Genomic DNA, 12,904 nt, shown 5'->3' on the forward strand with positions numbered 1-12,904 from the left:
TCAGATTTCTTCCTCCCTCTATCTACAGCAAGTCCTTGATTAAGACTTGCCCAATATGCAGTGGCAGGTGTAAGCCATCTTGCTAACTGACATGCAAAATTATAATATTTTGCACAGCACCTTGATTGTACCATTCATCCAAGAATATCCAAGTCCTCTGCAAACAATAATTAAGCCTCTATACCCCTGAGATGCTCCATTATCTTCTTTTTATAGATGCGGAAGCACTGAGCCCAGAAAAGGGAATTTGCCAAGGTCACAGGAATAGGTGACGGAGCCAAGAAGGGATCCACAATATCAGCAGCTCAGTCAGCATCTACTTTCCCCATTGCCAACGATGCCAGCCCTAGAAATCCAAGGGAAGTCCTCATTGCCCATTTTCCTGGTGGCTTACTTTGTCCCTTAATCTCATTACTATCCTTGCTTATGACAGTCTCTCTGAATCCAAACTTCTCCAAAGCCAGATGGAGACCACCAAGAGAGCTGGGGACTCTGTGTATTTCTCACTTCACACCCAAAGTCTTTTCCCCTTACTCAGAAGTCATGCATGATTCAACAGAGGCAGTGAGCAGAGCAAGGTACAGGAGCTGTGCTTTCATTCTTCACTGGGCATAGCTCATTTGCTTTGCTGTCAAAAAGCAAGAAATTCCAGATAAAAGGAAGATAAAAAATATGGGTGTGGGTGAAAGGGAGTGAGAGAGAGGGAGTGACTATAAATGATATGCCACATTCAGAATGTATCATTAGCTTTTGGCAAACTAGTGACTGCTGTCTGATCTTTGTCAAATCTTGTAAAGCAAGTGCTACGCCAGCTGCTAAAGCTTGCCGGAGTCATTTAACTTGTTGGATAAATTGGAACAAAAACAGACACATCACCTTTTTTTTGTTTTTTAAAATTAATTAATTAATTAATTTATTTATTTTTGGCTGTGTTGGGTCTTCGCTTCTGTGCAAGGGCTTTCTCTAGTTGCAGCAAGCAGGGGCCACTCTTCATCGCGGTGCGCGGGCCTCTCCCTATCGTGGCCTCTCTCGTTGCGGAGCACAGGCTCCAGACGCGCAGGCTCAGCAATTGTGGCTCACGGGCCTAGTCGCTCCGCGTCATGTGGGATCCTCCCAGACCAGGGCTCGAACCCGTGTCCCCTGCATTAGCAGGCAGATTCTCAACCGCTGCGCCACCAGGGAAGCCCGACACATCACCTTTTATTAGTGGACCTTCTCCTTTTCCTGTCCCCTGGGCCTCACGTCCCCAGACCTAGATCATTATGATCATTTTTTTTGGAAAATATTTATTTTTTGCAGTATACTTGATTTACAATGTTGGTTAGTTTCAGTTGCACAACAAAGTGATTCAGTTATACATATACATATATATATATTCTTTTTCAGATTCTTTTCCCTTATAGGTTATTACAAAATACTGAGTAGAGTTCCCTGTGCTATACAGTAGGTCCTTGTTGGTTATCTATTTTATAGACAGTAGTGTATATATGTTAATCCCAAACTCCTAATTTATCCTTCCCTTCCCCTTTCCCTTTTGGTAACCATAAGTTTGTTTTCTACGTCTGTGGTCTGTGGGTCTATTCATGTTTTGTATATAAGTTCATTTGTATTATTTTTTTTTAGATTCCACATGTAATCTTTCTATAGCCACCCTGGGTCACTCTATCCTACTAGTGCCGGTTTAAAATCAGAATTGCAAACCTCGAAGGAATAGGATTTAGGAGGGATCTCAGAAGTTATCTAGCTTCACACCTTCACGTTACAGGAAGGGAAATGGAAGCATCACTACGACATGGTGACTTGAATACTGTGTAAACTTGGACCCAATATTTAACTTCCCTGAATCTTAGTGTTCTCAACCACAAGATGTGGATAAAAAATAGTGTTCATCTCGTGGGCTGTGGTGAGGACTAAATAAAATCATGCACATAAAATGTTTGGAGCTGTGAACTATTTTATAGAAAACATTTGCTCAAGGTCACATAGCAGGCCAATGAGAGAGTTGGGCTTAAACCCAAGACTTAAACCTTCGAATTCATTGATCCACTCAATAAAATTTTATTGGGAGACTACCATGTTCCAGGCACTGTTGTGAGCACAGAAAATTGACTGACGAACAAGACAGTCTTGGTCACGGCTCTTATTGGAGTTTAAAAGGTAGAGAGGGAAACAGGATTTACACTTACTACAACTGTGACAAGCATTAGGGAGGATCAGTGGAGGGGGCTATGGAATTGAATGAGAGGAAAACAACCTGGGCAAGGGCAGCAAGGGAAGATTTTCTTGAGGAAGAGATGTTCAAGTTGTGGCTGAAGGGTGAGCAGGCTTTGGACAGAAGCAAGTGGACCAGGAGACAGGTGGAAGCATCCCGAAGGAGGAAGAAGAGAAAGATGTTCTCAGAACTGAAAAAAAAAAAGCCACTGCAGTTGGAGCATACATGTTCCACTGACAGAGGCCTTTCCCAGTCTCCAGTAGCCCCTCTGGACCCTGTTTCTGCCCATAAAAAAAAGCCCACCCCTTCCTGATGCCTATTGGAAGCCCTATGTTAGAGTGAGGAAGGGGAAACTCACAGTCTCTGCTTCTGTCTGCAGCTCTGTACGTCTCTCTCAATTTAAGGGAGCTCTCTGGCTTAAAATCTTGACTTAGTTCAAAGATAAATTAGGTGGCAGTGAAGTAATGTGTATATGCTTGCACAAATATCTTAGCCTCTGCTTGTCTTGTTTTACTGCTCTGATCTCTAGATTGCAAGTTGGAAAACCAGCAAGTTACTCAGGAGGAGAGCTGGGAGGGAGACACATATTCAACCAAGAGTCCACTGAAATTATACCAGTGGATTGTTCAGTTTTAAAGGGGGTCATATACGATTGCACCCTCTAAATGAACAGCTTTCACTCTCTCCTCAGATCAGTTATTACTTCTCTTTCCTGCTTCCTCTATCAATGCCCCACAGAATCCTGCTTCTTATTGGGTTCAGCCTGTGCTTAACTTCTATTCTGACCATTTTTTTTCTGTCTTTCTTATCTTAACACAGAAAAGAGGAAAGCTACCCTCAGAAACTCAGGTGCAGCCCTAGTGATGGATTTGTCCTGGATCAAGAATCAGTATTTGGTAAGCTGGAAGAGTTGATTCACTAACCTAAGAGAGCAGTTTAATTTCTCAAAAGGAGATGCACTTACCCTGAACTCCCAGCTTTGGAGTCTATTCTTTGAGAAGATACCGAAGACTTACCCAAAGCTCACAATTACCAAGAAAATCCTGGTAAACAACTCTAATTCATCTGGCCTTGGGGATACAAGAAGTATATAAGTATACCCCAAAGTATAAAAGATATAACTATAACATATAATTACTGGTTGCAAGGGTCATGCAAACCAGTTGAGGGAATTAAATAATGGTTGTCATGATAATAAGAAATTAGGCCCTGCATCAGGCACTATGGTAAGGGAATTACACACACTGACTCACTTAATTGTCCCAACAATGTCCTGTTTTACAGATAAGGAAAAGGTACATCGGAAAAGTCAAATAATGGACCCGAGTTCACAAAGACAGATAGAACTGAGAAGGAAATCCATGCTGTATAATTCCCAAACTTGTGCACATAATCACGTCAGGATAGATATCACGATGAAAGGCAGTATATAAAGTCCACAGAATTCAGAGAGAGAATTCTGAAGGGTTGGAGTTAGGGGCTTCCAGAAGCTGCACAAAAGAGGCCTCAAATTTGAAGAATGGGGAGGTCTTAGAGTAGGGTCTCTCAGTCTCGGTATTACTGACATGTCGGCTCAAATATTTCTTGGTTGCAGGGCCTGTCCTGTGCATTGTAGGACATTTAGCATTATTCCTGGCCTCTACTCACTAAATGTCCAATAGAACTCTCCAAATATGACAACCAAAAAAGTCTGGAGACATTGCCAAATGCACCTTGGGGGCAAAACTACCCACAGTTGAGAACCACTGCTTTAGAGAGAGTCAGGGAGCCCCAAGGGCAGGGGAGACCTAGAGGGAGGGAGTCCATGCAAAGCCAGGGGAGGTTCGGTGGACCTGAGAATGCGTGTTGAATAGTTGGGAAAAGATTAAAGTGGAGATTGGAGCCAGATTGAAAAGGGCTCTGAATGCCAGGTTAAGAAATTGGGAGCTGGGAGCAGGTGCAGATTTTTGTTTTTGAGGATAAGCATAGTGTGTACCCCTTACTTCCTGTGCATTAGCCCATATCCTCTGTCCTGTTCTCCAAATATGCCAAGCACACTTGGGTCTCAGAGCTTTCATATCTATTTCCTCTCCCCCAAATTATCCTTAGTTACCTGCAGAGCCCCTCTCACTACCTTCACGTTTCTATTCAAACTTCACTTTATGAGGAAGGCCAGCCCCACCTGTAACTCTCTATCCCCTTATCCTGCTTAATTTCCTTTCATGTATCTGCCTTTCCTGCATGCCAGACCCACCCTGTCATTTATTACTGTGTTTATCACTTTACTGTCCATCTCCCCACATTAAAATATCAGCTCCACCAGGGCAAGTGTGTGCACGGCTGTATTCACAGCACCAGGACACTTTTTGGCACATGGCACATACTCAGTAAATACTTGTTGAATTAATGAATTCATTTCCAAGAGAGTGTTTTAGGAAGGGTGCTTCCTGGAAGCCAGTCATCCTCAAGTCCTATCTGTAAAGGGAACGTCTTCAATAAGATGGAAGATTCACAAAGTATGGTCTGAGTTCTTCCTAAATCAGAATTAATTGGGGCAGGGGTGTCTGTTAAAGCCTAGACTCCTATGGCCCAGTCTAGAGCCAACAAACCAGAGTATCTATGTGGTAGACCTGGAAACTGCCACTGAACACATTCCAAAATTTATGTCACATGGTGACTCTAATGTTTCGTGAGACAGCTATGCCATGGCTCTTTCTGTTTAACTTCACTTCTTTGGAAGTCAAGATTCAGATGCTCAGAATTAATAAATATGGGGTTATAAGATAGAATACCTTGGAATATTCTATACCACATGAGTGTCCCTCTTGCCTATCAAAACTTAAATGTTCATACTATGTTTATAAAGAGCTTAAATTCTCACAGTTCTTTATATCATACACAACATTTCACATTCCCAACTTATTCTGATCCTTACTACAATCTTCAAGAAAGTCAGGGTGGCCATAATTCCCTCCATTTTTTCACCTGATGCAATGAAGACTCAAAGAGCTGTAGTGACTTGTCTATGCTACATAATTTATTAATCACAGAGAAGGTGAGCATCCACCCCTGGGCTATTTCTATTCCACCATTCAGTTGACCTATTATAGTAATTGAATGCATTTAATGGCACATTATAGTTTACTAAAAACTTCCACAAAACCTTATGAAATACATTAAGTAGCATTATCTACATTTTCAGATTAGCAAATCAAGAGGCACAGTGGAGTACTGTGGTTAAATTTTAAGGCTCGGGACTGAATGTCTTAGTTCTATTACTTGCTCCATGACCTTGAACAAGTTACCTAACTTATGTGAGCCTCAGTTTCCCTGTCGGCAAAACAAGGATAATAATAACTGTCTTAGAAGCATTGTGAGAATTTAGTATCATAATTTACATAAAATGCATACGGCCTGACACATAGATCAAACTCAACAAATGCCAACTATTATTGGCAGTAATTAAGGTTCTGAGGTTAATAAAAACCAGAAGAATGTCTCATTATTATCCTGGTGCATAGCCCAATGAACAGCATAGCAGGAATTCAATATATATATCTGCCCAACAAAATAATAAAGGAATGAACGATAGAGGCTAAAATGACTTCCTCGGGGTCATGTAATTGGTAAATAACAATCAAAACTCAACTTCCTGTCTCCCAACAAAAAATCTGGTGTTCTTTATACTATGCTGGTCCTCCAGCCGTCCCCACCGAGCAATGAGTTGAAGGTTAGGATTTAGCTCACTGTTGTACAAGCAGTGTCTGAGAAGAATCTACATTCATGAATGTGGAATTGTAAACCACTGACTCTGACTCCAAAACGCATTGGACACAGTCGACCAATCTAGGCTTTGTCCTTATCATCGTGTCTCCCTCCTTGATGCCCTGGTACAAGGAGCTGTGCATGTAGATATTTGTATTCTCCTGAAACAACAAGGCCATTCAGCTGTTCCCTTCTAATTTAAAGATGCTGTCTGTGCCTGCCCATCCTTCGGGTTCAGGAGTGGATTTGGAAGGTGAATAGTTAGCATGTTCCAGTGAAGTACGAAGGAAAAAGGGTTATATAAATGTGATTGTGCTGTCACATGAGGTTAGTAAATCCCCACCCTTTTCTCCTAATCCTTCAATCACCACCACTACCTCCTCCTCCTCCCTACCTCCCAGTAGGGAATACATACACTTGAACTAACCTAATGCCTTTTCAATCACTTCTGATATGAAATCTACAATTCTCCAAGCTCTTCATTCAGGCTTGTGTCAAATCTGCATTGACAAACAAATATCGTATATTAACGCATGTATGTGGAACCTAGAAAAATGGTACAGATGAACCGGGTTGCAGGGCAGAAGTTGAGACACAGATGTAGAGAACAAACGTATGGACACCAAGGGGGGAAAACTGCGGTGGGATGGGGATGGTGGTGTGCTGAATTGGGCGATTGGGATTGATATGTATAAAGTGATGTGTATAAAATTGATGACTGATTAAAAATAAATAAATAAATTAAAAACAAACAAACAAACAAAAAATCTGTATTGAACAGTAACCACGAATCAATGTCAGTTTATTGATAGCTCAAGACCTAATTTCTCTGCAGCCACACTGAATCACATGACAAAGATTATAGTATTCCTAACTCAATATGAATGTGATCATTATTTCGAAGATGAAATGAAAAATGCAGAATCAACGTGTTTTAGACTGCAAGGAGCTTTTTTTATAACAACAGTAACAAAACCCCGTTTGTGAACTAGAACCCTGAAATGTTAAAAGTGATAGAAACCTTAGAGTGCATCTGATCCAACCCTCTTTGTTTACAGTTGTGTAAACTGAGGCCAGAGAGAAAAGAGAGACTTGTCCGGGGCCGTGCAACTTCCTTCTCTATAACTAGCATTGCAACTTCCCAGCCTGCCCATCCCAGGATTTGTTTCTAAACAGATCCTAACATACACACCAGGAAGCTCTATTTAATACAATTCTCAAGTGGCAAGAAGGGAGGGCTATTAGAGTTGATTAGAAGATAACAAGATGGCCCAACAGTTGACCCTTTGCTCCCTCTTGGAAAGATGTTCCAGCTCAGGAGACTGCGGGTGAAGGGGAGGTTGCCAGCTCAGAGAGTGTGGGGAGAACAGGACCGCCAGTCAGATGGCAAAGATTAGAGGCACATGATAAAGCTTCTCTATTAACTTAAGTGATTGGACATGCTCAATCAGGCATCCCAGCTGTATCAGTTATAGATTATCAGTGACATCAAGCACTTACATCTGAAGCTGTCCCGGGCTCTCAGTGCCAATTGCTGGAAGATAATTGGAATTCCAAATGCTTAAAACCCAGCCTTCTGGGCTTCCCTGGTGGCGCAGTGGTTGAGAATCTGCCTGCTAATGCAGGGGACACGGGTTCGAGCCCTGGTCTGGGAAGATCCCACATGCCACGGAGCAGCTGGGCCCGTGAGCCACAACTACTGAGCCTGCACGTCTGGAGCCTGTGCCCCGCAACGGGAGGGGCCGCGATAGTGAAAGGCCCACGCACCGCGATGAAGAGTGGCCCCCACTTGCCGTAACTAGAGAAAGCCCTCACACGAAACGAAGACCCAACACAGCCAAAAATAAATAAATAAATAAATAAAGTAGCTATAAAAAAAAAAACAAAAACCCAGCCTTCTGTGGCTGTGAGATACTGGCAGAGGAGTTTGGAAGACTGCCATTCTTACACACACACACATACACACACACGCACACACACACACACACACAGAGTAGCAATGGTAATTCATATTAGCTTTTGGAAACCAACCTCAGAGTAAAGATGCACAGGACCTCTCAAAAGGCTTTCTCTAAATCTGTTATGTTGAAACTTCTTCCAAGGTTAACCAACAAGGGAACAGTAGGACCAGAGATTGTAGATGAGGCTAAATCAGTTACATTGGGGTATTGTAGAATAGTGGCCTCTGATTGTTGAGGGCACTGAGGAGCAACCTGAGCCTGCCTCGTGCTGGGATGCAATTTCAGATAAAATACCACAGAGCGGCCAACCATGTTGCTACTTCTCAAAATGTCCTGATATTAACATTTTACTTGTTAAAATACAAGGCTAATTTTTCTTCATTGGCATTGTTCTCTTCAATAAGACAGATAGAAGTAGAAGGCATAGAATAACGGTAGAAACATCAAGTTGAATATTATTGAGCTCTTACCACCCAACAAACACTGTGCAAAGTGTCTTGCAGATACTATCTCATTTAACTTTCTCTACCACGTGACAGGTACTAAGAGTTTCCTCACTTTACAGTTGAGAAAACTGAGATTAAGTGTTGATCCCAAATTCACCCGGGGTTATGGGTAGCAGAGTGAGACAAAATGCCAGGTGAGTCCGTCTCCTGAGCTCTTGAGAGTCAAGAAAGCTGTTTTATTTTTATATTTTTAAAATTAAGTTATAGTAAAATTGGCTTTTCTGGTGTAAAATTTTAGGAATTTTAACACAGGTATAAATTCTTGTAATCACAACAGTAAAAATACAGAACAGTTTTATCACCTTCAAAACTCCTTTTGTGAGAAAAACAAATACCGTATGCTCACACATATAAATGGAATTAAAAAAAAAATGGTTCTGAAGAACTTAGGGGCAGGACAGGAATAAAGACGCAGACGTAGAGAATGGACTTGAGGACATGGGGAGGGGGAAGGGTAAGCTGGGACGAAGTGAGAGAGTGGCATGGACATATATACACTACCAAATGCAAAATAGCTAGCTAGTGGGAAGCAGCCGCATAGCACAGGGAGATGAGCTCGGTGCTTTGTGACCACCTAGAGGGGTGGGATAGGGAGGGTGGGAGGGAGACGCAAGAGGGAGGGGATATGGGGATATATGTATATGTATAGCTGATTCACTTTGTTATAAAGCAGAAACTAACACAACATTGTAAAGCAATTATACTCCAATAAAGATGTTAAAAATAAATAAATAAATAAATAAATAAATAAAAACCTCCTTTTATAGCCAAGCTATCTGACTATAAAAGCTATTTTTCAGTCACACCTCAGGCCTAATCCTGACCCCTGGCAACCATTATTCTGTTCCCCTTCACTGTAGTTTTTTCTCTTCAAGACTGTAATGTAAATGGAAACTATGTAACCTTAGGAGACTGGTTTCTTTCACTAGGGCAACATGCTGCCTTTGAGATTCATCCAAATTGTTGCATTTATCAATACTTTGTTTCTTTTACTGCTGCACTATATTCCACTGAATGGATGTACTACAATTTGTTTATCCATTCACTCACTGAAGGGCTTGGGACTGTTTACAATTTGGAGTAATTATGAAAAAAGCTGCCATAAACATTCATGGACAGGTTTTTGTGTGAATGTAAGTTTTAACTTCTCTAGAGTAAATACTCAGAAGAGGGACTGATGGGTCCTATGGAAACTCCCAGGCTGTTTTCCAAAGCGGCTGATCATGTTTCATTCCCACAGGCAATATAGGAGAGTTCTCCTTGCTTTGCACCCTCATCAGCATTTGATATTTTCAACATTTTAATTTTAGCCATTCTAATGGGTGTGTAATTTTATATCACACTGGAGTTTTAATTTCCATTTCCTCAATGACAAACAATGTTTCATATGTGTACTTACCACCTGTATAATCTCTTTGGTAAAGTTTAACTCTTTTGCCCATTGTAAAAATGTTGTTTTTCAATTGTTTTCTTTACTGTTGAGTTATGAGAGTTTTTAACATAGTCTGAATACAAGTCTTTGGTCAGATAGTGTTTTGCAAATATTGATACTTTCCCCCAATCCTCTTAACAGATTGTGTCTTTGACAGAGCAAAAAGTTTCAAATTTTGATAAAGTACGATTTATTAATTTTTTCCTTTTATGTATCCTACTTTTGGTGTCAGAGCTAAAAACTCTTTGATGAACTCTAGGTCCTGACGATTTTTTTCTGTTTTTTTTGTTTCTTTGTTTTTTGTTTTTTTGTTTTGTTTTGTGTTTTGGCAGTGCCACGAGGCTTGTGGGATCTTAATTCCCCAATCAGGGACTGAACCTGGGCCCTCATCAGTGAAAGTGTGGAGTCCTAACCACTGGACCGCCAGGGAATTCTTTCTGTGTTTTTATGCAAACATTTTTTGTTTTGTTTACATTTTATATTTAGATTAATGATGTATTTTGATTTAATTATTGTTTAAGGTATGAGGTTGAGGTTCATTTTTATCACGTATGAAGGCTCAATTGTTCCAACAACATTTGTTGAAATGACTATCAATTTCCTCATTGAATTGCTTTTGCAGCTTTGTAAAAAAAACCCAACCCGCCAGGACATGCAGGGAATGGGTATGAGTGCTAATGGGTATGAGGTTTCTTTCTGGGTGATAAAAATCTTCAAAAGTCAGATTAGGATGATGGTAGCACTACTCTGTAAACATTCCAAAAGCCATTGAGTTATACACTTTAAATGAGTGGGTTTTATAGTATGTAAATTATATTGCAATAAACCTGTTAATTAAATAAAATCAGCTATCCATAGTAGTGTGGGTCTACTTCAGAACTCCTTCAATCTCTATATATCCCTTCCCCAATACCACACTGTCTTGATTACTGAAGCTTTATAGGAGGTCTTAAAGTCGGGTGGTATGATCCCCCTAACTTTGTCTTTTTCAAAATTGTTTCAGCTTTTCTAGTTCTCGGCCTTTCCATATAAATTTTAGAATTAGCTTGTCTCTTATTTATTAAAAAAAAAAAAAAAAAAAAAAAAAAAAAAGCACCTGTTGGGATTTTCATTAGAATTGTATTCAACCTATAGATGAGATTGGAAAAAACTGACATCTTTATTACATTGGGTCCTTCAAAACATGAACATAGTATGTCTCCATTTATTAATATCTTTCATTCACATTTTGGGGGGTAGTTTTCAGCATAGAGATACTATATGTGTTTTCTTATATTTATACATATGTATTTCATTTTTGAGTAGTATTGTAAATGGTATTACTGTAAATTTTTGATTTCCAATTGCACATGACTAGCGTACAGAAATACAATTGGTTTTTCTGCATTCACCTCACATTCTATGATCTCATTAAATTCACTTATTAGTTCTAAGAGTTGTTTTTATAGATTCCTTGGGATTTTCTACCTAGACAATCATGTGGTCTGCAAATAAAGACAGTTTTATTTCTTTCACTTCCTTCTACTCTGACCTCTAAGACTTTCTTTTTATGTATTATTTTCTCCTTCAGGTAAACTCTCTGAAATCAGTTCTGAGATGAGAATTGATGAAAGATGAGGATGAGAGAAAATGTGAGTGTTGGACACAATTTTAATTGCACTAGTTTTATACCTTCTAGAGATATCTGAGACATCTTTAATGCCATCAACTGCTGGCTCAAAGCAATCCACTGCACATTTATTCAGTTCCTACTGTATACAGACATCCTAGGTATACAGAACTAAAACATGAGATAAGAGCGAAGTCCTTCATTGGAAATTTATAGTGTAGTAGGGGAAACAGAAAGGTATACACATCATTCCACTGCAATGTGATAAGTGTTAATGAAATAGGCAGACACATGAGAATAAATGAAAAGAATATTTACTTCAGCCTGACCTGGCAGTAATGGGTGGGAGGACCAGATTACCCTTGTTCAAGCTACTGCCATTTCCCACTTGAACAACAGCAATGGCCTCCGAATTTACTTATCTCTAATCTTGCCTTCCTGACAATCTATTTTTTGAAAAATCAGTTTCATTGACATATAATCACATACAGTACAATTCATCTATTTAAAGCACACAATTCAATGACTTTATTATACTCACAGATTGGTGCTCCCTCACCACAATCAATTTTAGAACATTTTCATCATGCCAAAAAGAAAATGCACTGCCTTTAACCATAATCCCCCAAACTCCTAACCCCTCAGCCCTAAGCAATCATTAATCTACTCTCTGTCACTAGAGATTTGCCTATTTTGAAGACTCCATATACGTATAATCAAACAATATGTGATCCTTTGTGACTGGTTTCTTTCACTGAATGTGATCAAAGTTCATACCTGTTTAACTATGTGTCAGCACTACATTTATTTTTATTGTCAAATAATATTTAATTGTATACATATGTCACATTTTACGTATCCATTCATCAGATGATGGATATTTGGGTTGTTTCCACTTTTTGAGCATTAAGAAAAATACTGTATAAACGTTCGTGTGGACATACGTTTTCATTTCTCATGGGCACATACTTAGAAGTGGGCTTGCTGAAACATATGGTAATTTTATGCTTAACATTGGAGGAACCGCCAGACCCTTTTCCAAAGTGACTACACCATTTTATTCTCATACCAGCAGTATATGAGGGTTCCAATTTCTCCACATCCTAGCCAGCACTTGTTGTTACCTAACTTTTTTTATTATTATTATAACCATTCTAGTTAGTGTGAAGCAATATCTCATTGTGGTTTGTGGTTGCCTTTCCTCGGTGGTTAATGATGATTCACCTGGCTACTTGCTTCCATGATTCCTTCCATGATTCCTTTAGCTCCAGTTGAAGAACAAGAAGGAAAAATACAACTCAGCATCCAGCAACCTGGTCCTCGCATGCAGCACCTTTCAGGAAACCCCAAAGCTGATCTGACCTGTTTGCAGGCATGTCTTCTCAAACTGGGAGGTGAGATAGCAACAAGGGAGGTGGGTAGAAATGAAAAGAAGTGTGG

The 12,904-nt window shown here is 39.9% G+C and overlaps 1 long non-coding RNA gene across 1 annotated transcript; it reads right to left on the reverse strand.

Annotated features, from left to right (window-relative positions):
- Positions 1–900: 900 nt before the first annotated feature.
- On the reverse strand, positions 901–12,687 carry LOC309656974. Its single transcript, XR_014261644.1, has 2 exons — positions 7,852–12,687; positions 901–7,529 (listed from the first exon to the last, which is right to left on the reverse strand). It is a non-coding gene; the product is annotated as an uncharacterized lncRNA (long non-coding RNA).
- Positions 12,688–12,904: the final 217 nt, after the last annotated feature.

The sequence above is a fragment of the Balaenoptera physalus genome, assembly GCF_965194825.1.
Source record: "Balaenoptera physalus genome assembly, chromosome: 3".
In the NCBI taxonomy this organism is placed as follows: domain Eukaryota; kingdom Metazoa; phylum Chordata; class Mammalia; order Artiodactyla; family Balaenopteridae; genus Balaenoptera; species Balaenoptera physalus.